At 37.6% G+C, this 25,015-nt stretch overlaps 1 pseudogene; it reads right to left on the bottom strand.

The window, feature by feature from the left end:
- Positions 1–19,804: 19,804 nt before the first annotated feature.
- Positions 19,805–21,366, bottom strand: LOC103015635 (ATP-dependent RNA helicase DDX19B-like; annotated as a pseudogene).
- Positions 21,367–25,015: the final 3,649 nt, after the last annotated feature.

Below are 25,015 nucleotides of genomic sequence, written 5' to 3'. Positions count from 1 at the left end.
TCTTTCGGATTTTCTATGTTTGGTATCATGGCATCTGCAAACAGTGACAGTTTTGCTTCTTCTTTTCCAATTTGGATTCCTTTTATTTCTTTTTCTTCTCTGCTGTGGCTAAAACTTCCAAAACTATGTTGAATAGGAACAGTGAGAGTGGACAACCTTGTTTTCTTCCTGATCTTAGTGGAAATGGTTTCAGTTTTTCACCATTGAGAATGATGTTGGCTGTGGGTTTGTCATATATGGCCTTTATTTGGTTGAGGTAAGTTCCCTCTATGCCTACTTTCTGGACAGTTTCTATCATAAATGGGTTTGAATTTTGTCAAAAGTTATTTCTGCATATATTGAGATGATCATATGGTCTTTCTCCTTCAATTTGTTAATATGGTTTATCACATTGATTGATTGGCATATATTGAAGAATCCTTACATTCCTGGGATAAACCCCACTTGATCATGTTATATGATCCTTTTAATGTGCTGTTGGATTCTGTTTGCCAGTATTTTGTTGAGCATTTTGGCATCTACATTCATCAGTGATATTGGCCTGTAGATTTCGTTCTTTGTGACATCTTTGTCTGGTTTTGGTATCAGGGTGATGATGGCCTCGTAGAATGAGTTTGGGAATGTTCCTCCCTCTGCTATATTTTGGAAGAGTTTGAGATGGATAGTTGTTAGCTCTTCTCTAAATGTTTGACAGAATTCACCTGTGAAGCCATCTGGCCTTTGGCTTTTGTTTGTTGAAAGATTTTTAATCACAGTCTCAATTTCAGTGCTTGTGATTGGTCTGTTTATATTTTCTATTTCTTCCTGGTTCAGTTTTGGAAGGTTGTGCTTTTATAAGAATTTGTCCATTTCTTCCAGGTTGTCCATATTATTGGCATATAGTTGCTTGTAGTAATCATTCATGATCCTTTGTATTTCTTCAGTGTCAGTTGTTACTTCTTTTTCATTTCTAATTTGTTGATTTGAGTCTTTTCCCTTTTTTCCTTGATGTGTCTGGCTAATGGTTTATCAATTTTGTTTATCTTCTGAAAGAACCAGCTTTCAGTATTATTGATCTTTGCTATCATCTCCTTCATTTCTTTTTCATTTATTTCTGATCTGATCTGTATGATTTCTTTCCTTCTGCTAACTTTGGGGTTTCTTTGTTCTTTTTTCTCTAATTGCTTTAGGTGTAAGGTTATGTTGTTTATTTGAGATGTTTCTTGTTTCTTGAGGTAGGATTGTTTTGCTATTAACTTCCCTCTTAGAACTGCTTTTGCTGCATCCCATAGGTTTTGGGTCATCGTGTTTTCATTGTCATTTGTTTCTAGGTATTTTTTGATTTCATCTTTGATTTCTTCAGTGATCTCTTGGTTATTTAGTAGTGTATTGCTTAGCCTCCATGTGTTTGTATTTTTTACAGATTTTTTCTGTAATTGATATCTAGTGTCATAGAGTTGTGGTCGGAAAAGATACTTGATATGACTTCAATATTCTTAAATTTACCAAGGCTTGATTTGTGACCCAAGAGCACTTGAGAAGAAAGTGTACTCTGTTGTTTTTGGGATGAATGTCCTATAAATATCAATTAAGTCCATCTTGTTCAATGTATCATTTAAAGCTTGTATTTCCTTATTTATTTTCATTTTGGATGATCTGTCAATTGGTTAAAGTGGAGTGTTAAAGTCCCCTACTATGATTGTGTTACTGTCGATTTCCCCTTTTATGGCTGTTTGTTAGTATTTGCCTTATGTATTGAGGTGCTCCTATGTTGGGTGCATAAATATTTACAATTGTTATATCTTCTTCTTGGGTTGATCACTTGATCATTATGTAGTGTCCTTCTTTGTCTCTTGTAATAGTCTTTATTTTAAAGTCTATTTTTTCTGATATGAGAATTGCTACTGCAGCTTTCTTTTGATTTCCATTTGCATGGAATATCTTTTTCCATCCCCTCACTTTCAGCCTATGTGTGTCCCTAGGTCTTAAGTGAGTCTCATGTAGATAGCATATATACGGGTCTTGTTTGTGTATCCATTCAGCCAGTCTATGTCTTTGGTGGGAGCATTTAATCCACTTACATTTAAGGTAATTATCAATATGTATGTTCCTATTACCATTTTCTTAATTGTTTTGGGTGTGTTATTGTAGGCCTTTTCCTTCTCTTGTGTTTCCTGCCTAGAGAAGTTTCTTTAGCATTTGTTGTAAAGCTGGTTTGGTGGTGTTGAATTCTCTCAGCTTTTGCTTGTCTGTAAAGGTTTTAATTTCTCCATTGAATCTTAATGAGATCCTTGCTGGGTAGAGTAATCTTGGTTGTAGGTTTTTCCCTTTCATCTCTTTAAATGTGTCCTGCCACTCCTTTCTGGCTTGCAGAGTTTCTGCTGAAAGATCAGATGTTAACCTTATGGGAATTCCCTTGTATGTTATTTTTTGTTTTTCCCTTGCTGCTTTTAATATTTTTTTTGTATTTAATTTTTGACAGTTTGATTAATATGTGTCTTGGCGTGTTTCTCCTTGGATTTATCCTGTATGGGACTCTCTGAGTTTTTGGACTTGATTAACTATTTCCTTTCCCATATTAGGGAAGTTTTCAAGTATAATCTCTTTGAATATTTTCTCAGTCCCTTTCTTTTTCTCTTCTTCTTCTGAGACCCCTATAATTCGAATGTTGGTGTGTTTAATGTTGTCCCAGAGGTCTCTAAGACTGTCCTCAATTATTTTCATTCTTTTTTTTTTATTGTACTCTGCAGTAATTATTTCCATGATTTAATCTTCCAGGTCACTTCTCCATTCTTCTGTCTCAGTTATTCTGCTATTGATTGCTTCTAGAGAAATTTTAATTTCATTTATTTTGTTGTTCATCATTATTTGTTTGCTGTGTAGTTCTTCTAGGTCCTTTTTAAACATTTCTTGTATTTTCTGCATTCTATTTCCAAGATTTTGGATCATCTTTACTATCATTTCTCTGAATTGTTTTTCAGGTAGACTGCCTTCTTCCTCTTCATTTGTTTGGTCTGGTAGGTTTTTACCTTGCATCTTCATCTGCTGTGTGTTTCTTTGTCTTCTCATTTTGCTTAACTTATTGTGTTTGTGGTGTCCTTTACACAGGCTGCATGTTCGTAGTTCCCATTGTTTTTGGTGTCTCCCCTCAGTGGCTCAGATTGGTTCAGTGGGTTGTGTAGGCTTCTTGGTGGAGGGGACTAGTGCCTGTGTTCTGGTGGATGAGGCTAGATCTTGTCTTTCTGGTGGGCAAGACCATTTCCAGCGGTGTGTTTTGGGGTGTCTGTGACCTTATTATGATTTTAGGCAGCCTCTCTGTTAATGGGTGGGGTTGTGTTCCTGTCTTGCTAGTTGTTTGGCATAGAGAGTCCAGCACTGTAGCTTGCTGGTTGTTGAGCGGAGATGGGTCTTAGCATTGAGATGGAGATTTCTGGGAGAGCTTTTGCTGTTTGATGTTATGTGGAGCTGGGAGTTCTCTGGTGGACCAATATCCTGATTGTGGCTCTCCCACATCAGATGTACAGACCTGACGCCTGGCCAGCACGAAAACCACATCAGCCACACAGCTCCGAAGAAAAGGGAGAAAAAATGAAAGAAAAAAAGAAAAAAAAAAGAAATAAATTTATTAAAATAAAAATTAAAAAAATTATTAAAAATAAAAAACTTAAATACTAATAAAAAAAGGAAAAAAGAAAGAAGGAAGAGAGCACCAAAATCAGAAAACAAATCCATCAGTGACAACAAGAGCTAAAAATTATATTAAAAAAAAACGGACAGACAGAACCCTAGGACAAATGTTAAAAGCAAAGCTATACAGACAAAATCACATGAAGAAGCATACGCATACACACTCACAAAAAGAGAAAAAGGAAAAAAAAAAATCTATATATATATAAAAGGAAGAGAGCAACCAAATCAATAAACAATTCTACCAATGATAGTAAACCCTGAATACTAAACTAAGAATAACATAAAACCAGAAACCAGTCAGTCACATACAGCAGACCACAAGTCTACAGTTGCTCCCGAAGTCTACCGCTTTAATTTTGGGATGATTCGTTGTCTCTTCAGGTATTCCACAGATGCAGGGTACATCAAGTTCATTGTGGAGTTTTAATCTGCTGCTTCTGAGGCTGCTGTGAGAAATTTCCCTTTCTCTTATTTGTTCGCACAGCTCTTGGGGTTCAGCTTTGGATTGGCCCCACCTCTGTGTGTAGGTCACCTGAGGGCATCTGTTCCCTACCCAGACAGGATGGGGTTAAAGGAGTAGCTGATTAGGGGGCTCTGGCTCACTCAGGCCAGGGGGAGGGAGGGGTACGGAATGCTGGGTGAGCCTGTGACAGCAGAACCTAGCGTGACGTTGCAAAAGCGTGAGGCGTGCTGTGTGTTCTCCTGGGGAAGTTGGCCCTGGACCATAGGACCCTGGCAGTGGCAGGCTGCACAGGCTCCCAGAAGGGGAGGTGTGGATAGTGACCTGTGCTTGCACACAGGCTTCTTGGAGGCTGCAGCAGCAGCCTTAGCATTTCATGCCCATCGCTGGTGTCAGCACTGATAGCCGTGGCTTGCTCCCTTCTCTGGAGCTGGTTTAGGTGGTGCTCTGTATCCCCTCTCCTCATGCACCCTGAAACAATGGTCTCGCGTCCCTTAGGAAGTTCCAAACTTTTCCCCAGACTCCCTCCTGGATAGCTGTGGTGCACTAGCCCCCTTTAGGCTGTGCTCATGCAGGCAACTTCAGTCCTCTCCCTGGGATCTGACCTCTGAAGCCAGAACCTCAGCTCCCAGTGCCCACCTGTCCCAGCGGGTCAGCAGACAAGCCTCTCAGTCTGGTGAGTGCTGGTCGGCACCAGTCCTCTGTGTGGGAATCTCTTTGCTTTGCCCTCTGAACCCCTAATGCTGCGCTCTCCTCCATGGCTCCAAAGCTTCCCTCATGCCACCTCCGTCTCCACCAGTGAAGAGGTTTCCTAGTGTGTGGAAACGTTTCCTCCTTCACAGCTCCATCCCTGAGGTGCAGGTCCCGTCCCTATTCTTTTGTCTCTGTTTTTTTCTTTTTTCTCTTGCCCTACCCAGGTATGTGGGGAGTTTCTTGCTTTTTGGGAAGTCTGAGGTCTTCTGCCAGCGTTCAGTAGGTGTTCTGTAGTAGTTGTTCCACATGTAGATGTATTTCTGATGTATCTGTGGGGAGTAAGGTGATCTCCACGTCTTACTCCTCTGCCATCTTGAAGGTCGCACCTGGAATTCTTATACATTGTTGATGGGAATGCAAAAATGGTACAGCAAATTTGGAATACAGTTTGGCAATTTCTTACAAAGTTCAATATACATTTACCATGCTCCAAAATATTTAGCCACAGGAAATGAAAACATATGTCTACACAAACATTTCTATATGAATATTAATGGAGACTTTATTTTTTTAATTCATAATCACCAAAACCCAGAAATAATCAAATCAAATACAGCACCTGGTGAATGGATAAGACACTGTGGATATGCATAGTATGAATACTACTCAGCAATAGAAAGAAAAAAACCCCTGATATATGGATAAATCTGAAATGCATTATGCTAAGTGAAAGAAGCCAGATTAGAAAGACTACATACTGTACGAGTTCATTTATATGAGATTTTGGACAAGGCAAAACTACAGGGACATAAAACAAATCAGTGATTACTAGGGAGAAGAGTTGGGGGAGAAGAGAACAAGAGGGAATTTTTTTTTTGGCTGCACCATGTGGCATGCGGAATCTTAATGCCCTGACTAAGGATTGAACCTGTGCCCCCTGCATTTGGAGCATGGTGTCTCAATCACTGGACCACCAAGGAAGTCCCAAGAGGGAATTTTTTTAGGGTGATAAAACTACTCTATATTTTGATTGTACTGATGATTACATGAGTGTATCCTTTTGTTAAAATTCATAGAAAAGGGAAAATTTCACTTTTTCTAAATAATATCTTAATTACCCTGACTATAAAGTATAATAAAATAATTTTTAAAAAGCAAATGACAAATTGGGCCAAAATATGTCTAACATGTGGGACAGCCAAAGGGTTATTTAATATATACAAACTTTTATAAATATATAAGAAAAAGATGAACACACCAATTTATAAATATCTAAAGGATTTACTCTAACAATTTACAGATTAAAAATAAAAGTAGCCTATTAACTTAAAAATGCCTCATTAATTAAAAAGACTGTGGAGGGAGATCAACCAAGATGGTGAGAAGAAAGACCCTGATCTCACATTCCCTCTCAGGCATACCAAAATCACAACTATTTGCAAAATAACCATCAATGGAAAAGACCAGAACCTGCCAGAAAATATCTTCTACAACTACAGATATAAGTAAGGAACCACAATGAGATGAGTAGGAGGGCAGACGTGATATAGTCAACTCCCATACACCTGGGTGGATGAACCACAAACAGGAGGATAATTACAATTGCAGAGTTTCTCCCAAAGGAGTGAGAGGTCTGAGCACCAAGTCAGGCTCCATAGCCAGGGATCCTGCACCAGGAAGATGAGCCCTCAGAACATTTGGTTTTGAAGGGGCTTACTTTCAGGAGACCAAGAGGGCTGGGGGAAATAGAAACTTCACTCTTAAAGGGCTCACACAATATCTTACACACTCTGGGACCAAGGGCAGAAGCAGTAATTTAATAGAAGTCTGGTTCAGACTTACCTGCTGATTTTGGAGAGTCTCCTGGAGAGACAGGAGGCAACTGGAGCTCAAACTGGGGACATAGACACTGGCACCAGCCATTTGGGCAGCTTGTTCTACCACATGGACACTGGTGCTGAAAAGCACCATTTTGGAATCCTCCCTCTAGCTTACTGGCCCAGGACCCAGCCCCACCCTGGCTCAACAGCTTATAAGTGCCAGTGCTGGGACTCCTCAGGCCAAGCAACTAACTGGGCAAACACACAGTCCCATCCACAAGCAGACAGGCTGCCTTAAGACCCCTGAGCCCACAGCTGCCTCTGGACATGGCTTTGCCCTCCAGAGAGCCCAGGACCCATCCTACACACCAGTGCACAGGCTCTAGACCTAGGGCCCTCAGGATCCTCCAGCCAGAGATCCTAGGACTCAGCTCAACTCACCAGTGGGCAGACACCAGCCCCAGAATTGCCTGGTCCCCAGCCCTATCCTCCAGGAAGCTTGCTCTAGTCTTGGGACCAGCCTCACCTACCAGAGGGCAGAAACCAGCCACAAGAAAACCTCAGCCCTGTAGCCCACAGACCTGGACCACCCACTAACAAGCCAAATCCTGCCCTGGGACCAGCTGGGCCCTGGCCCCACATACTAGCAGGCTAACACTAGCTTTGGGACAACACAGCCCCTGCATCCAACTGTGTCAGGAACTGGCTGCAGTTCCACAGTCAGATGCCACATAACCTGGTCCTGCCAACTAGCAGCCAGCAGCCTTTGCACAAGGCAGGGTCTGGCAACCAAATGGACTGAGGGCCAACAAAGCCTACCAAACCACTGACATAGCCTGCCGCAACAGAAGGACCTACACAGCCCTCATAGTGGGAACCCCTAGAGCATGTAGCTCAGGTCACTAGAGGAGAGAGTGCTGCTGTAACACATAGGATGTCCCCTACAAAAAACCACTTCTCCAAGGTTGGGAAACATAACCAAGCCATCAGATACATAAAAATAAAAACAGAAACTTAGGCAAAATCAGGCAACAGAGGAACATGTTCCAAATGAAGGAAGAAGATAAAACCCCAGAAGGGGAACTAAGTGAAGTGGAGATAGGCAATCTACCCAAGAAAGAGTTCAAGGCAGTGATCATAAAGATGACCAAAGACCTCAGGAGAAGAATGGATTCACACAGAGAGAAGTTATAAGTTTTTAATAAAGAGTTAGAAAATACAAAGAAGAACCAAAGATGAAGAATAACTGAAATTTTAAAATATACTAGAAGGAATCAACTGTAGACTAAATGATGCAGAGGAATGGATCAGCAAGCTGGAAGACAGTGTAGTGGAAATCACTGGTTCTGAACAGAAAAAGAGAAAAAAATAATGAAAAGAAATGAGGACAGTTAGAGACCTCTGGGGCAACCTGAAGCTTGCAAACATTTATACTATAGGGATCCCAGAAGGAGAAAAGAGATAGAAGGGGACAGAAAACATATTTGAAGACAAAGTAGCTGAAAACTGCCTTAACCTCAGAAAGGAAACAGACATCTAGGACCAGGAAGCATGGAGAGTGCCAAACAAGATGAACCCAAAGAGGACCACACCACTGTACTAAAATGGCAAAAATTAAAGATAAAGAGAGATTATTAAAAAAAAAAAAGCAAGGGAAAAACAACTGGTTACATAAAAGCAAATTCCCCTAAGATTCACAGCTGACTTTTCGGCAGAAACTTTATAGACCAGAAGGAAGTGGCACAAGTTATTTGAAGTGATGAACGGAAAAAACCTACAACCAAGAATTCACTACTCAGCAAGGATCTTGTTTGGAATTGATAGACAGATCAAAACTCTACAGACAAGCACAAGCTAGAAGAGTTCAGCTCCACCAAATAAGTTTTACAAGAAATGTTAATGGAACTTCTCTAAGCAAAAAAAAAAAAAAAAAAAAAAAGGCAACAACTAGAAACATGAAAATTATGACAGGAAAAAGCTCATCGGTAAAGGCAAACATAGAGTAAAAGTAGGAAATCATCCATGCACAAAGCTAGTAGGAAGGTTAAAAGGCAAAAACAGTAAAATCATCTATATCCATAGTAAGCAGTTAAGGGATACACAAAACAATCAGATGAAAAATCTAATCAAAACAGTAATCCTGAGGGGAGGAGAGTACAAATGCAGGATTGTCAAAATGCATTTGAAATTAATAGATCAGTAACTTAAAATAATCATATATGTATGTATTACATATAGCAATATATACATACATATATGTATTTATTGCTATGTATAAACCTCATGGTAACCACAAACCAAAAATCCATAATAGATACACACAGACAAAAAGAAAAAGGAATCCAAACGTAACACTAGAGATAGCCATCAAATCACAGAAGAAAGGAAAAACAACAACAACAACAATCCCACAAAACAATCCCAAAACAATTAACAAAATGGCTGTAAGAACATACATATTGATAATTATTTTAAATGTAATGCGAATTACATTTAAATGTAAATGGACTAAATGCTCCAATCAAAAGACATAGAGTAGGTGAATGTATACAAAACAAGACTCGTATATATGCTGCTTATAAGAGACTAACTTCAGATCTAAAGGCACACTCAGACTGAAAGTGAGGGGATTGAAAAAGTTATTCAGTGTGAATGGAAATCAAAAGAAAGCTGGGGTAACAAAACTTATATCAGATAAAATAGACTTTAAAATAAAGACTGTCACAAAAGATAAAGGACATTACATAATGATCAAGTGATCAATCCAAGAAGATATAACAAGATGTAAACATATATCTACTCAACATAGGAGCACCTAATATGTAAAGCAAATATTAACAGACATAAAGGGAGAAAACAACAGTCACACAATAATAGTAGGGTACTTTAACACCCCACTTACATCAATGGACATATTATCCAGACAGAAAATGAATAAGCAAACACTGACCTTAAACAACACATTAGACCAAAAGGAATTAATAGATGTATATAGAATATTCCATCCAAAAGCAGCAGAATCCATACTTTTTCAAGTGCACATGAAATATTCTGCAGGATAGATCACATGCTAGGCCACAAAACATGTCTCAGTAAATTTAAGATTGAATCATATCAAGCATATTTTCTCACCACAATGCTATGAGACTAGTGATCAACTACAAGAAAAAAATTGCAAAAAATGCAAACAGATGGAGGCTAAACAATATATTACTAAACAACCAATGGATCACTGAAGAAATCAAAAGGAAATAAAAAATAACTGGAGACAAATTAAAACAAAGACAATGATACAAAATCTATAGGATACAGCAAAAGCCGTTCTAAGGGAGCAGTTTATAATGATACAAGCTTACTTCAGGAAACAAGAAAAACCTCAAGTAAACAATCTAATCTTACACCTAAAGGAACTAGAAAAAGAGGAACAAGTAAAACCCAAAGATAGTAGAAAGAAAGAAATGATAAAGATCGGAGCAGAAATAAATGAAATAGAAACTAAAAAAGACAAAAAAAAAGAAAAAAAAGAGAAAAGATCAATAAAACTAAGAGCTGGCTCTTTGAAAAGATAAATAAAATTGATAAACATTTAGCCAGAATCATCAAGAAAAAAAGAGAGAGGACCTAAATCAATGAAATCAAAAATGACAAAGAAGAAGTTACATCCACTACCACAGAAAATCAAAAGATCATAAGAAACTACTATAAACAACTACATGCCAGTAAAGTTGACAAAACAGAAGAAAAGGACAAATTCCTAGAAATGTACACTCTTCCAAGACTGAACCAGGTAGAAATAGAAAATGTGAACAGACCAATTACTAGTAATGAAATTGAATCATTAATAAATAAACTCCCAACAAACAGAAGTCCAGGACCAGATGGCTTCCCAGGTGAATTCTATCAAACATTTAGATAAGAGTTAACACCTATCCTTCAAAAATATTCCAAAAAAATTGCAGAGGAAGGAATCCTCCTAAACTCATCTGTGAGGCCAGCATCACCCTGATACCAAAACAAGACAAAGATATCACAAAAAAAGAAAATTACAGACCAATAGCACTGATGAACATGGATGCAAAAATCCTCAACAAAGTATTAGAAAACTTAATCCAACAATATATTAAAAGGATCATACACCACAATCAAGTGGGAGTTATCCCAGGGATGCAAGAATTTTTCAATATCCTCAAATCAATCAATGTGATATACCACATTAACAAATTGAACTATTAAAAACTATATGATCCTCTCAATAGATGCAGAAAAAGCTTTTCACAAAATTCAACATCCATTGATGATAAAAACTCTCCAGAAAGTGAGCAAAGAGGAAACATACTTCAACATAATAAAGGGCATATTTGACAAGCTCACAGCCAACATCATACCCAGTGGCTTCAGGAACAAGACAAGAATGCCCACTCTTGCCACAGCAATTAGACAATAAAAATAAATAAATAAATAAAACGAATCCAAATTGGAAAGGAAGAAGTAAAACTGTCACTGTTTGCAAATGCCATAATGCTATACATAGAAAATCCTCAATATGCCACCAAAAAACTACTAGAGCTCATTAGTGAATTTGGTAAAGTTGCAGGATACAAAATTAATATACAGAAATCTGTTGCATTTCTATAAATGAACAACAAACTATCAAAAAGAGAATTTAAGGAAACAATCTCATTTTCAATCACATAAGAAAGAATAAAAAACTAGGAATAAACTTACCTGAGGAAATAAAACACCTATATCTGAAGTCTATAAGACACTGATGAAGGTAAGTGAAGACAACACAACAGATGGAAAGGTATACCATTTTCATGAGTTGGAAGATTAATATTGTTAAAATGACCATACTATCCAAGGCAAAATACAGAGTTAATGCAATCCCTGACAAATTACCAATGGCATATTTTCTCAGAAGAAGAAAAAATAATTTTAAAAACAAGGAAACACAGGGACTTCCCTGGTGGCGCAGTGGTTAAGAGTCTGCATGCCAATGCAGGCAACACGGGTTCGAGCCCTTGTCCGGGAACATCCCACATGCCGTGGAGTGGCTAAGCCTGTGCACCACAACTACTGAGCCCATGAGCCACAACTACTGAAGCCGCACGCCTGGAGCCCGTGCTCCGCAACAGCAGAAGCCACCACAATGTGAAGCCCACACACAGCAATGAGGAATAGCTCCCACTTGCCCCAACTAGAGAAAGCCCGCACGCAGCAATGAAGACCCAACACAGCCATACATAAATAAATAAATAAATTTATTAAAAAAAAAAAAAACAAGAAAAACAAGGAAACACAAAAGACCCTGAATAGACAAAACAATCTTAAGAAAGAAGAACAGTGCTGAAGGAATCACACTCCCTGACTTCACACTATACTACAAAGCTACAGTAATCAAAACAGTACAGTACTGGCACATCATCAGACACATAGAACAATGGAAGAGAATAGGGAGCCCACAAATAAACACACATACTTATGGTCAATTAATCTGTGACAAAGGAGCCAAGAATATACAATGGAGAAAAGACAGTCTCTTCAATAAATAGTGCTGGGAAAACTGGATAGCTACATGTAAAAGAATGAAATTAGAATATTCTCTAACACCATACACAGAAATAAACTCAGAATGGATTAAAGACCTAAATGTATGACCTAAACCCTTAAAACTCCTAGAAGAAGACATAGCCAGAACAGCCTTTTACATAAACTGTAGCAATATTTTTTAGATCTGTCTCCTAAAGCAAAGGAAATAAAAACAAAAATATACAAATGGGACCTAATTAAACTTTAAAACTTTTGTAAAAAAAAGCAAAGAAAACCATTGACAAAATGAAAAGACAACCTAATGAAGGGGATATAATTCTTGCAGATGATATAATTGATAAGGGGTTAATATCCAAAATATATAAGCAACTCATACAACTCAACAGCAAAAAAACACAAAGAGCCCATTTAAAAAATGGGCAGAACTGAATAGACATTTTTCCAAAGAGGACATGTAGATTGGCGAACAAGCACATTAAAAGATGCTGAACATCATTAATCATCAGATAAATGCAAATTAAAACCACAATGAGATATCATCTCACATCTCTTTGAATAGCTATCATCAAAAAGAACATAAGTAACAAATGTTGGTGAGGATTTGGAGAAAAGGGAGCTCTGGTACACTGTTAGTGGGAATGTCAATTTGTGCAGCCACTGTGGAAAGCATTATAGATATTCCTCAAAAAACTGTAAATAGAACTACCATATGACCCAAGAATTCTGCTCCTGGTTATATATCCAAAGAAGATGAAAACAATATTCAAAAAGATACATGCACCCCAATGTTCATAGCAGCATTATTTACAATTGTCAAGATATGGACACATCAACATCTGAATGGGTAAAGAAGATGTGGTATACACACACACATACATACAGTGGAAATTCTACTCAGCCATAAAAAAGAATGAAATTTTGCCATTTGTAACAACATGGATGGACTTAGAAGGTATTATGTTAGGTGAAATAAGTCAGACATAGAAAGACAAATATTGTATGATATCACTTATATGTGGAAAAAAATAAAACAAACTAGTGAATATAACAAAAACAAGACAGACTCACAGATATAGAGAACAAACTAGTGGTCACTAGTAGGGAGAAGGGAGAGGGAGGGGCAAGATAGGGTTGGGGATTAAGAAATACAAACTGCTATGGATAAAATAAGTAAGCCACAAGGATAAATTTTACAACACAGGGAATATAGCCAATATTTTATAAGTATAAATGGAGTATAACCTTTAAAATTGTGAATCACTATGTTGTACACCTGAAACTTATATAATACTGTACATCAACTATATCTCATTAAAAAAATATACAAAAACTGTGAATTCAAGTGCCATATCATTTTTACCTATCAAATAAACAAAGATTATGGAAGGAAATAATAATTCATAATTGAGGGTGCAGGGAAATGCCACTCTCACACACTGTTGATGAGAGTATAAACTGATACTTCGTTTTGAAAGGTAATTTAGCAATATATTTTCAAGACCTTAAAGTTTTATAGCCATTTTGACAAGAAATTTCACATCAAATTTTTAAAATATTAAAATAAATATTAAATTAAATAAAAAATATCAAGAATGTTTACCAAGATTTCCTACAAGATTTTTCATCAAATCTAATAATTGGTAGAAATCTAAATGCTCACCAGTAGGACACTGGGTATATAAGTTGTTTATTGATACAGTGGACTACAATTCAGTCATTAAAAATAATGTTTTAGATGGATAGTTATAGGAAGATCTTTATATTTTTAAATTTAAAAAGTGGATTATAACACAGTAGGCTACTACAACTCCACTTTAATAAACTGATTTATATAAAGATCTAAAAGATATGTACATATATCACCAGTTGTTTGTAAGTAGTGAAATGACTATGAGTTTTAAGATTGCCTTTTTATGCAAATTAGAACAATGTACAATTTTTGTGAGGAGTGCAGTGAAGTTGGCACTTACATACACTAACACGAATGTGGAATAATACATCTGAGGGTGTCAGTTGGCACTATGTTTTAAAATTATTAAACAGTATGTATATTTTGGCCTAGCCATTCTACTTCCTGGAATTTATTCCAGGAATTATTCATAGCTATGTATAATGATTTATATGCAAAAATGTTCATAGGATTTTATTTATAATGTCAGAAAATTGGAAATAGCTTGAAAATCAAACATAAAGGGATTGGTTAAATATGTTATGGCACAGAAATTGGTTACATATATTATGGCCATTAAAAACTGCATTGTAGAAGACTTTTTAATGTCATAAAAAAGTTAATGGTATGATGTTAAGTAGAAAAAGCAGATTTCAAAATGATGTGCATACACAGAATGATTCTGATTTTTAAAAGCAAATTGTATTAATAAAAGTAAAAAAAATCCTTCTTATGATTTATCTGGATATTATGCTATCTCTTCAGTGAACTTGCAATACTTTTGTTATAATATATTTAATTTAAACAATATGAAGACTCATAAAAATGTAGCATATTTATGTTAACATCATCTAAAAAGACCACTTTGGTAGAGTTGAAGTCATGAGGCTGAAAACTTTTCATAATAATAATTGCTAATATTCGTTTAATAGTTACTATATTCTAGACACTGCAAAATTCTTTGTATGTCCTTATAGTAACCCTATCAAGTAGGAATCATTGTATTCTATTGATAACTTCAAGGATGTGGGGAGTGAGGCTCAGAAAGACTAAATGACTTGTTCATGCTCACCCAAACAATACAGGGTGGAGATAGGATTTAAACCCTGATTTATCTTTGAGACTCATGCTCTTGACTTATACTGCCTCCATTCTCAGTTAAGCAGTTACACATTAATTTAAAATCAGTTATTTTATTGTCAATTATTTAATTTGGTGGATTATCTAGACCTCTTTCTTTCTTCTTCTCTGCTACCTTTTACAAATCTTTACTCTCTCTGATGTGGAAAGTTTGTTTTATGCTTGATGCTCCTGTGAGAGATTTGATGCAGATATATGTTGAAATTTTTATACATTTATATTTGAATCCAGGTTACTCTTGTCTCTTTTTATCATCAGTCACTGAGAGCACTTTTGCATCAAAAGCCTGAAAACACTTGTCTTTCTCTTAGATCTCGATGTAATAGATTTTGATTTGTTAACATAAGCTTGAATTTTTTGTCCCTTCTGATTGCAATAGGGAAGAACAAATCTGACTCCATATTGTATCTGTTCTTTTTACTTTAACCTTTGTATTCTTATTGCTTTTGCTACAAGTTAAGAATGTTGCCTATAGCTTGAAATATGCATGATAGCCTATTCTCAAGGCTCTGACCTTTAAAGGTATAATACTTTTCCACTATAGAAATAAAAAGTTGCAGTACAGGGACTTCCCTGGTGGTGCAGTGGTTAGGAATCCACCTGCCAATGCAGGGGACATGGGTTCGAGCCCTGGTCCAGGTGGATCCCACATGCTGTGGAGCAACTAAGCCTGCGAGTCACAGCTACTGAAGCCTGAGTGCCTAGAGCCTGTGCTCCACAACAAGAGAAGCCACTGCAGTGAGAAGCCCATGTATCACAACGAAGAGTAACCCCAGCTTGCTGCAACTAGAGAAAGCGTGTGCGCAGCAATGAAGACCCAACACAGCCATAAATAAATAAATAAATTTATATATTAAAAAAATTGCAGTACAGAGAATAACTTTTGTCTTTTTGGAGGTTTATAGGAACATCACGACCTGACCTACATAGACAGCTGCAAGAACAAAGGATTCCGACACCAAGAAGTTTGCAACAACCAACCACACCCCCTCTCCTTTTAGTATAAAAGAAGCCTGAATTCTAACTCGAGAAAGATGGTTCTTTGGGACACTAGTCCACCATTTTTTCAGCCTCTGGTTTTCTGAATAAAGTCACTATTCCTTGCCCCAACAACTTGTCTCTAGATTTATTGGCCTGTCATGAGGTGAGCAGTATGAGCTTGGACTTGGTAATATGATTATAAATCTAATACGTGTTTATTTGTTGAAAAATTTCCAGTTGTCATATCAATTTGATTAGCTGAAATTGGGTGGTAGTGGAGAGTGGGGGTGTTATACCGTGCATTTGTAGGTCTTGGCTCCAGTCTCTTGCAAGTGGTAACTAGCACAGGGCAATGAAACTTCGGGCAATCTTGTAGCCTGGGGCATCTGGGAGTCTATAAAGTGATGTTAAAGCAAGTAACCATATCCCAGTTACTCTCTACCCCTTGCTTTATTTTTCTTTGTAGCACTGGTCATTACCAGTAATTATATTTCCATGTGTTTATTAGTTTATTCTCTGTCATCTCTCTGTCTCCGTGGAAGCAGGGACTTAATATTACTCATTACTGAATCCTTAGTAGGATTCAGTAGAATCCTACTAGGATTCACCTAGAAGAGTGCCTGGAATATAGTAGGCATTTAGTAAGTATTTGTTAAATTAACAAATGAATAAATAAAAGAACTATGACTGTGAAAGGTGCAGAGAAGAGAGAAGAAAGATTGTGAGGGGAGAAAAATAAGGTAGAAAGGTTATGGAGAATAGGTTAAAATGAAAGTTTTCCCCAAAATGACTGCTCTGCCATGAACTAGACCCCTGCAGTATTTTCCCTTTTTAAATGCAACAAAGGTTCCATTAGCAAAAATGTAGTTGTGAAGGTTAAATGCACACAATCGGCATTGATTTTATATAATTATCATATCCTCAAAATTGGAAAAAAGTCTTCAAAGTTCTTAGGTGACCTCAGCAATTATATCACCAAATTCCTGTTCAGACAAACAATTCCATAGCATGCCCGGATATAATTCAACTTAAAATTCTAGAGTCTTTTCTCCTACTCTTCTCTTGGCCCCTACCTCCTCCATTTTTGGTATATAAATTTGTCCCCATAAAATGAATCTGTTGAGAGAAATATTTGTCTGACTGCCATTGTTGCTTTGAAGGAGAGGTACCTCACATCATGTGAAAGGCAGACTCAGCCTGGATTCAAATCCTGACCTGTCATGTGACCTTGAGACTATTAAGTTATCCTTTCTGTACCTCAGCTATAAAAAGGGTGGTCAATAAGGCTCACCTCATAGGATGGTCACAAGAATTAACTGAAATATATGTGGAGCACATAGAATAGTGTGTGGAATATAGTAAGCACCCAATAAAGGTTAGTCCTAATACCATTTCCAAACAAATACTGTGATGACATTTAGATTTTATAAGAACACAAGGCAGAATAATAACATTTAGTAAGTTCCTTTGAGTGTATCAAAACATTTCTTGGATTGTATCATTCAATTAGTGAATCATTTTTGAATTCATTTTCTCAATATGTTATACTTTAAATATTACTCAAGAATCATGACTTAAAGTTTGAAGCGTTTGGCATTAACTTCAGGCTTATTAAAAGAAAACTTACCTACTTTCTACTTAACCCCCTGTAGCCCCTCTTCCTCACTTGGCTTTCTCATTACATCTATATGCCTTAGTCATTTACCCTAGTGAGAAGGTCTTCCTTTGCTGAATCTATGTGCATTACCTTTTTAACAACCTGTTCAAAACTCTGTTGCTCCAAGAAGTCTTCTCTGACTCATACTAGCTGACTGTGAAGGCCAAACGGGTAGAAGCCCTTTGGAGCTTATACAAGTTGTCACATTATTTAGAATTTGTTCGTCATAATATTCATAAATATTTTAATTCAATCTCGTGTATTTTCTCCCTGCAATTAGAAATCCAGTTCTACAAAGCCAGGGTCATATTTTCCCCCGGGATTTTTCACACCATTCTTTGCAAGGAGGAACACTTGATGAGATTCCAGTTAAGAGCTGAAGATCCTGAAAAACAAAGATTGATTTTTCATTTTATTTTGAATCTATACTCCTTTAATTATTGCCTTTGTTTTTCATTATTTCAGGGTTGGTCCACAAGACTTTGGGTGGTGGGGAATAAAATTTCTTCTCTTCTTACAAGACTCTCAAGGAGGGTCAGAGTTGGCCAGAAGCATGAAGAAGACTCAACACAGTCAAGAGCCTACTGGGGGAATGTGGCAGGATGGGCGGTCTGTTGCTCTCTCTGCAGTATCTGTAATGTTAGATTAATGAAACAACCTAGAGGCTGGCATTGGCCCCTTCCCTTCCCAGGAGACAGATCTGGTCCTAAAACACAGAAATGCCTACAAGGAAGGTCTGAGATTGGAATAATTCTCATCACAGAAAATCCCTCTTCCAGGCCTGGTCCGAGATAAAGTAACCGTTCTATACCAAAGTCAAAGAGCTGAAAAGGACTCCTCTTGGCTGGGGTTTCATACTGCTCTTGCAACTCAGTTTCATCTCATCTTTGCTCTGTCGCTCTGTGGGTACCAACAGCCTTGGCCAAGGAAGTGCATAGGACTATTATTTGCTCTGACTATTCTGCACAAAGATTCCAAGTAAGGATAGAGCAAAGGCCTTGGCAATTGTTTTTGCCTTGCACAGATGAATGGCTGCAGTCCACCTAGTCCCTTAGTTGCACCTGTTTTTATTCCAAGCACCATGAACACAGATGTTCAGAATATAAAATCAAGATGCCAAATTTCTGAACTCATTCCCCAGCTCTTGTCTCAAGTGACAAAACACTTGCCTTCTGGGGTTTGGAGACAAAGCAAGGATTTGTGACTACTGCTGATCACTTCTGGAGCTGCCTTGAGGCTGGCCATTATCAACTTGAAACCACAATTTTCACTAAGGGTCCAAGCCTCAGATCACCTTTTACTTTCTTGGGGTTACTAAAGGGTCAAGGTGATGTTAGGAATGTAAAAAAGATGCTACAAGTGCCTGTGAGATCAGGGTTTGTGGCAAGCAAGAGCCATCATTAATTCTTCATGATGGCTTCTCCACAGGACTTGCTCAAACACAAGGAAGGGACCCACCAGTAATCAGATGTGCACTACACAAGGAAGGGACCCACCAGTAATCAGATGTACACTCTACACAGATTGCACCTGCTAAGAGGAACTGGTTATGGTTCTGTAGCACAAACTTTGTGCACCAAAGAGCTCAGGTTTGCATTTTGTTCATGCTTAGCAAATCCCTTCTTGCTGTGGGTGTCAGGACAGAGGGGGCTGACAGCACTCAAATGAGCTGTCCCAGACTGAATCCAAAGCAGCAGCTCATAGGTCTCCTCTGCTGCTTCATGCCACACTCCAAACACGATGGCTGGCTTACACACTTATCCTACCTGGGGTCTCTCTGTGTTCCCTCTTCACCTCTATTCTGTCACTGTCACAAGGACCAGATGCTGGCCTGAACACTCTTAGCCAGGAAACAGCCAGGGGCTGCCACAAAGCATCCTGAGCAAGTGATTAGACACAGCATCTAGATTAGTGTAACGATGGGGAAAACGCTGGCCACACACACACACACACACACACACACACATACACACACACACGACAGAAATCCAGATGGTAAATTTCTGTGTATTCATGCCTAATCTTCAAAAGTTGAGTAAACAATTTTTTCTACCTTCCCCCAATCATTTGCACAATTTTTAAGTCCAAATGGAATTTAAAATGAGGTAGGTAGTTTCTCTCTAGTCATCTTTGTGGTGACTGTTGAGGCCTGTGCCATGAAAGCACTAGTGTCCTGTGCAGGGAGAGAGCCGAGAGCAGGGACCAGTGGTAGTGGATCTTCTCAAGTAGGCTATTTTCTCAATCTCCTCCACATCATCTATGTCCAACCTTTTTATTTTCTTATTACAATGCTCCTGAATTTTGTTCAGGATGTTCATGCTGTGCCTGTTGTCAACCATGTTCACTGCCAAGCTTTTCTTGCTAAAGAGACCTGTGTGCCCCATCCATTGCAGGTAGGTCTTGTTGTCTAGGTTCCCATTCTTGTAAAGGGAAATGTCAAAGTTGATGATGACAGACACCTGTTCAGCATCAACAATACGGGCATACATGTTGGTGGTGACCAGAAACTTCTGTTTGTCCTCTTGGAGCTCTCAATCACTGCAGCCCTCTGCTTTACCATCATTTCACCACTGAGCAGAGCCACCTCGTGGTCTTCTTTTGAGACCTCTGCTGCCAGCCAACCAGGTGTTTTAGGGGTATGGCAGAAGACTGTGGCTTAAGCAATGATGATGGCCCATAGAGGTTACACAAGGCCTGGGACTCCTTGTTTACGTTATCTCACAGGACATAATAGTGCTTCATGGTGTCCACTGTCTCCTCCTCATCCTTCAGTTTGATAATATTTGGGTCTGGGACCACTATCTGGGCAAATTTCCATAGAGTCTTCAAAGGCGGCAGGGAAAAGCAGCATCTGGCAGTTCCTGGGTAGCAGCCCCTGGAGGCAGATGCTCTGATCTTGGTGGTGGTGAGTAGCTATCATCATGTCAGTTTCATCCACATCAAATCTTGATCTTCTTGGGGTCAATGAACTTGAGCTTGGAGCACCAGTCCAGAATGGTCCCAGGGGTGCCAATGTACTCACTGATCTTCTGACCTCTTTCCAATTTATTGCCTTGAAAAGTGTAGGTTAGCTTAAGTACAAGGTAAAATTTGCCCATCTGCTCAATCACTTTTCTTGTTTGAAGGGCAAGCTCATGTTTGAGAGAGGCACAGATCCTGGGGGTATCTGTTTGCATGGCTAACACAAAGGCAGCTGTTTTACCAGTACCAGACTGAGACTGGGCAACTAATTTCTGTGGGGGATCAGCAAGCATCAAAGGCAGTGTGTTCTCTTATATTTTGGATGGACAGATGAAGCCCATGGTATAGACTCCCTGGAGAAGCTGTGGTTTTAGATGTAGCTCCTCAAAGGACTTCACTGAGTACAGGGGGGAGTTTGGATCTTGTTGTAGATCTTCCACCTGGTTTGTGTTATCAGTAAGGTTGTTTCTGATCAGCTTGTTGAGTAAGGACTGAACAGCTCTGAACTCTTTCTCTTCTTCATTTGTCTTCTCTGCATTAGCATTGGTCTTGACAACAGCACCTTTATCAGACACAAAGGGGCTATCATTCAAAATTACATCCCATACCTAACAACTGAGGCAATTGAAATTCTATGAGACACTAGAAATGTAAAGGCCATTACCATCTGGTTTGATTTTATCTTCCTTAAGAAGCAAGTTGCTCAATGACTCAGCTGCTGTTTCCTGCTTGTCCACATTGCCAGGGCCCACAAGTAGGTAGCCATGGTCTGGGCCATGGGTGGGATGCTGGTGCTGGTGAACTCGCCGGCTGGCACTGCTCGATTGCCCTCTGGGGCCAACAGAAATTGTTTTCCAACAGAAATGGGAGAATATTATCACATGACTACATTTGAATGCATGCTAAGAGGGTTTCTCACTAAACATATTTGGTTTATGTATGACACAAAAGTAGAGAATATGGACTAAACTGAAGATGGGAAATGAAAATCAACAGAACTCTTGGGAGCAAGTTGTCTATTGTATCCATAATTTGCTCACTCATTCATTCAGATTGTTTTAAGAACATATTACCCTAGGTTCTATGGAAATTCAAAATGAGTTAAAGCATTGTATTCAGGTTTAAGAAACTTACAATTGAGTGATGTTGGGTAAGGGGAAGAACAACCAAGGATCCACTAAGCAGAAAGAAATAAACACTGTAAGAAAGGTATAATTTGACAATACTTTTAAGGCAGCTGAGATTGATAAACCTCCTCCCAACCCCCAAACCTACCACCTGCATTTGTATCCATATCCTTTGACTTACATCCATATTACTATGGGTGAATTAGCCACATTCCTATTTAAGTCAAGCCCCTGCATGTAGTAAATCACATCTTTTCTTGCCTACTCAAGGACAGAACTCTAGCAATTTTCCCTCTCTTCTGCATCATTAATTTTTTAAATGGCTTTATTGAGATATAATTCACATACCATATAATTTACCCATTTAAAGTGTATAATTAAATTGTTTTTGGCATATTACATCATTAATTTTGTAAATTGTGGTAAAAATTTTTTTTCATTTTAACCATTCAACTCAGTGGCATTAATTACATTCACAATGCTGTGCAACCATCACCACTCTCTTTTCCATGACTTTTTCATCACTCTAGACAAACTCTATAATTACGAAGCAATAACTCTTCATTCTTCTCCACCCTCAACGTCTGGTAACCTCTAAGCTATTTTCTGTTTCTATGAATTTGACATCTATTCTAAATGTTTCATATAAAAGGAATTGCACAATATCTGGCCTTTTGTGTCTTGCTTATAGCATAATGTTTTCAACATTCATCCATGTTGTAGCATGTATCAGAACTTCCTTTTTGTGGTCGAATAATATTTTATTATATACATATGCCACATTTTGTGTATCTTCTCATTTGTTGATGAACATTTGGGTTGTTTCTACCTTTTGGCTATTGTGAATAATGCTACAATGAATATTTGTCTACAAATATCTTTTTGAGTTCCCATTTTCAATCCTGTTGGGTAAATGCCTAGGAGTGGAATTGCTGGGTCATATGGTAATTCTATGTATTGCTTTCTGAGGAACCACAAAACTGTTTTCCATAGTGGCTGTACCATTTTACATTTCCATCAGAAATGCATGAGGGTTCCAATTTTTGTACATCCTTGCTAACGTATTTTTTTTTGTTTTATTGATTACAGCCATTTTAGTAGGTATAAAGTGGTTTTGTCTGCATTTCCCTAATGACCAATGATGTTTAGAATCTTTTCATGTATTTATTTCTTATTTGTACGTCTTCTTTGGAGAAATGTCTATTCAAGTCCGATGTTCATTTTTTAAACTGAATTACCTTTTTGTTGAGTTATATGAGTTCTTTATATATTTGAGATATTAAACTCTTATCAGATATATGATTTTAAATACTTTCTTCCATTCTTTAGGTTGTTTTTTCACTTTGTTGATAATGCTTTTGATGCAGAAAGTTTTTAATTTTGATAAAATTCAATTTATCTATTTTTTTTGTTGTTGCTTCTGCTTTTCGTGTCATATCTAAGAATCCATTGCCAAATCTTAGGTCATGAAGATTTACTCCTATGTTTTCTTCTAAGAGTTTTATGATTTTTATGTCACTGATCAATTTTGAATTAATTTTTGTATATGCTTTGAAGTAGGGAGTTCAACTTTATTCTTTTGCATGGGGAAGTCCAATGTCCCAGCACCATCTGTGAAGAGACTATTCTTTGTCATTGAATAAATTTGGCACTCTTGTCAAAAATCAATTGACCATTGATGAATGGGTTTATTTCTGCATTCTCAGTTCTATCCCATTAGTCTATATATCTAACCTCATGCCAGAACCACACTGTTGTGATTACCATAGCTTTATAACAAGTTTTGAAATTGGGAAGTGTGAGTACTGCAACGTTTTTCTTTTTCAAGATTGTTTTGGCTATTTGGGGTTCTTTCCATATGAATTAAAGGATTGACTTTTTCATTTCTGTTGGAATTTTGACAGGGATTGCACTGAATCTGTAGATTACTTTAGGTAGTATTGACATTTTAACAATATTAAATTTTGTACCATGAACACAGGATGTATTTTCATTTATTTAGATCTTCTTTAATTTTGTTCAGCAATATTTCCTGGTTTTCAGTGTATAACTCTTAGCACCTTGGTTAATTTATTCCCGGGCCTTTTATTCCTTTAGATGTAATTGTAAATGCAATTGCTTTCTTAATGCCTTTTCAGATTCTTTATTGCTGGTGTATATAAACACATCTGATTTTTTTGTGCATTGATCTTGTACCCTGAAGCTTTGCTGATTTCATTTATTGGCTCTAGTAGCTTTCTTGTGGATTCTTTGGGATCTGCTCTATATAGGATCATGTTATATGTAAATAGAGATAATTTTACTTCTTTCTTTCCAATTTGAATGACTTTTATTTATTTTTTTGTGCTCTGGCTACAACTTCCATTACAACATTGAATAGCAGTGGTGAAAGTAGGCATCCTTATTTTGTTCATGACCCTAGAGGGGGAAAGCTTCCAGTCCTTCATGACCAAGTATTTTTTTTAGCTGTGGGTCTTCCATAAATGTACTTTATCATGTTGAGGGAATTCTAGTCTATTCCTAATTTGCTTCTATTCACTTCTTATCATGAAAGGGTGTTGGATTTTGTCAAACGCCACTTCTGTGTCAAGTGAGATGATCATGTGTTTTTTTCCCCTTCATTCTATTAATGTGATATATTACATTGATTAATTTTCTTTTGTGGAGCCACCATTGCATTCATGGAATAAATTTCACTTGGTCATGGTGTATAATCCTCTTAATATGCTGTTGGATTCAGTTTCCTAGTATTCTGTTGAGGATCTTTGTATCTATACTCATCAGGGATATTGATCTGTAATTTTCTCTTTTTCTGATGTCTTTGCGTTTTGCACCAGATAGGACCAAGGTAATGCTGTCTTCATAGTACCAGTTTGGATGTGTTCCCTCCTCTTCTACTGTTCAGAAGAATTTGAGAAGGATTGGTGTTACTTCTTCTTTAAATGTTTGGTAGAAATCACCAGTAAAGCTGTATGGTCCTAGACTTTTATTTGTTGGGAGGTTTTTTGATTACTGATACAATCTCTTTACTTGTTATAGGTCTGTTGAGATTTTCTATTTCTTCTTGCATCAGTTTAGGTAGGTAATTTATGTGTTTCTAGGAATTTGTCCATTTTATCTAGATTATCTAATTTGTTGGTTTACAATTGTTCATAGTAAAGGATTATAATTCTTTTTATTTCTGATGATTCATAGTAATGTCCTCACTTCCATTTCTGATTTAGATAATTACTTCTCTTTCTTTTTCAGTGTTATTAATTTTTACTCCTCCTTCTGCCTTTGCATTCC

Source organism: Balaenoptera acutorostrata, chromosome 9, assembly GCF_949987535.1.
Source record: "Balaenoptera acutorostrata chromosome 9, mBalAcu1.1, whole genome shotgun sequence".
Lineage (NCBI taxonomy): Eukaryota > Metazoa > Chordata > Mammalia > Artiodactyla > Balaenopteridae > Balaenoptera > Balaenoptera acutorostrata.
Note: the sequence above shows the minus strand (reverse complement) of the source record. Positions and strands in the feature narration are given on the sequence as shown.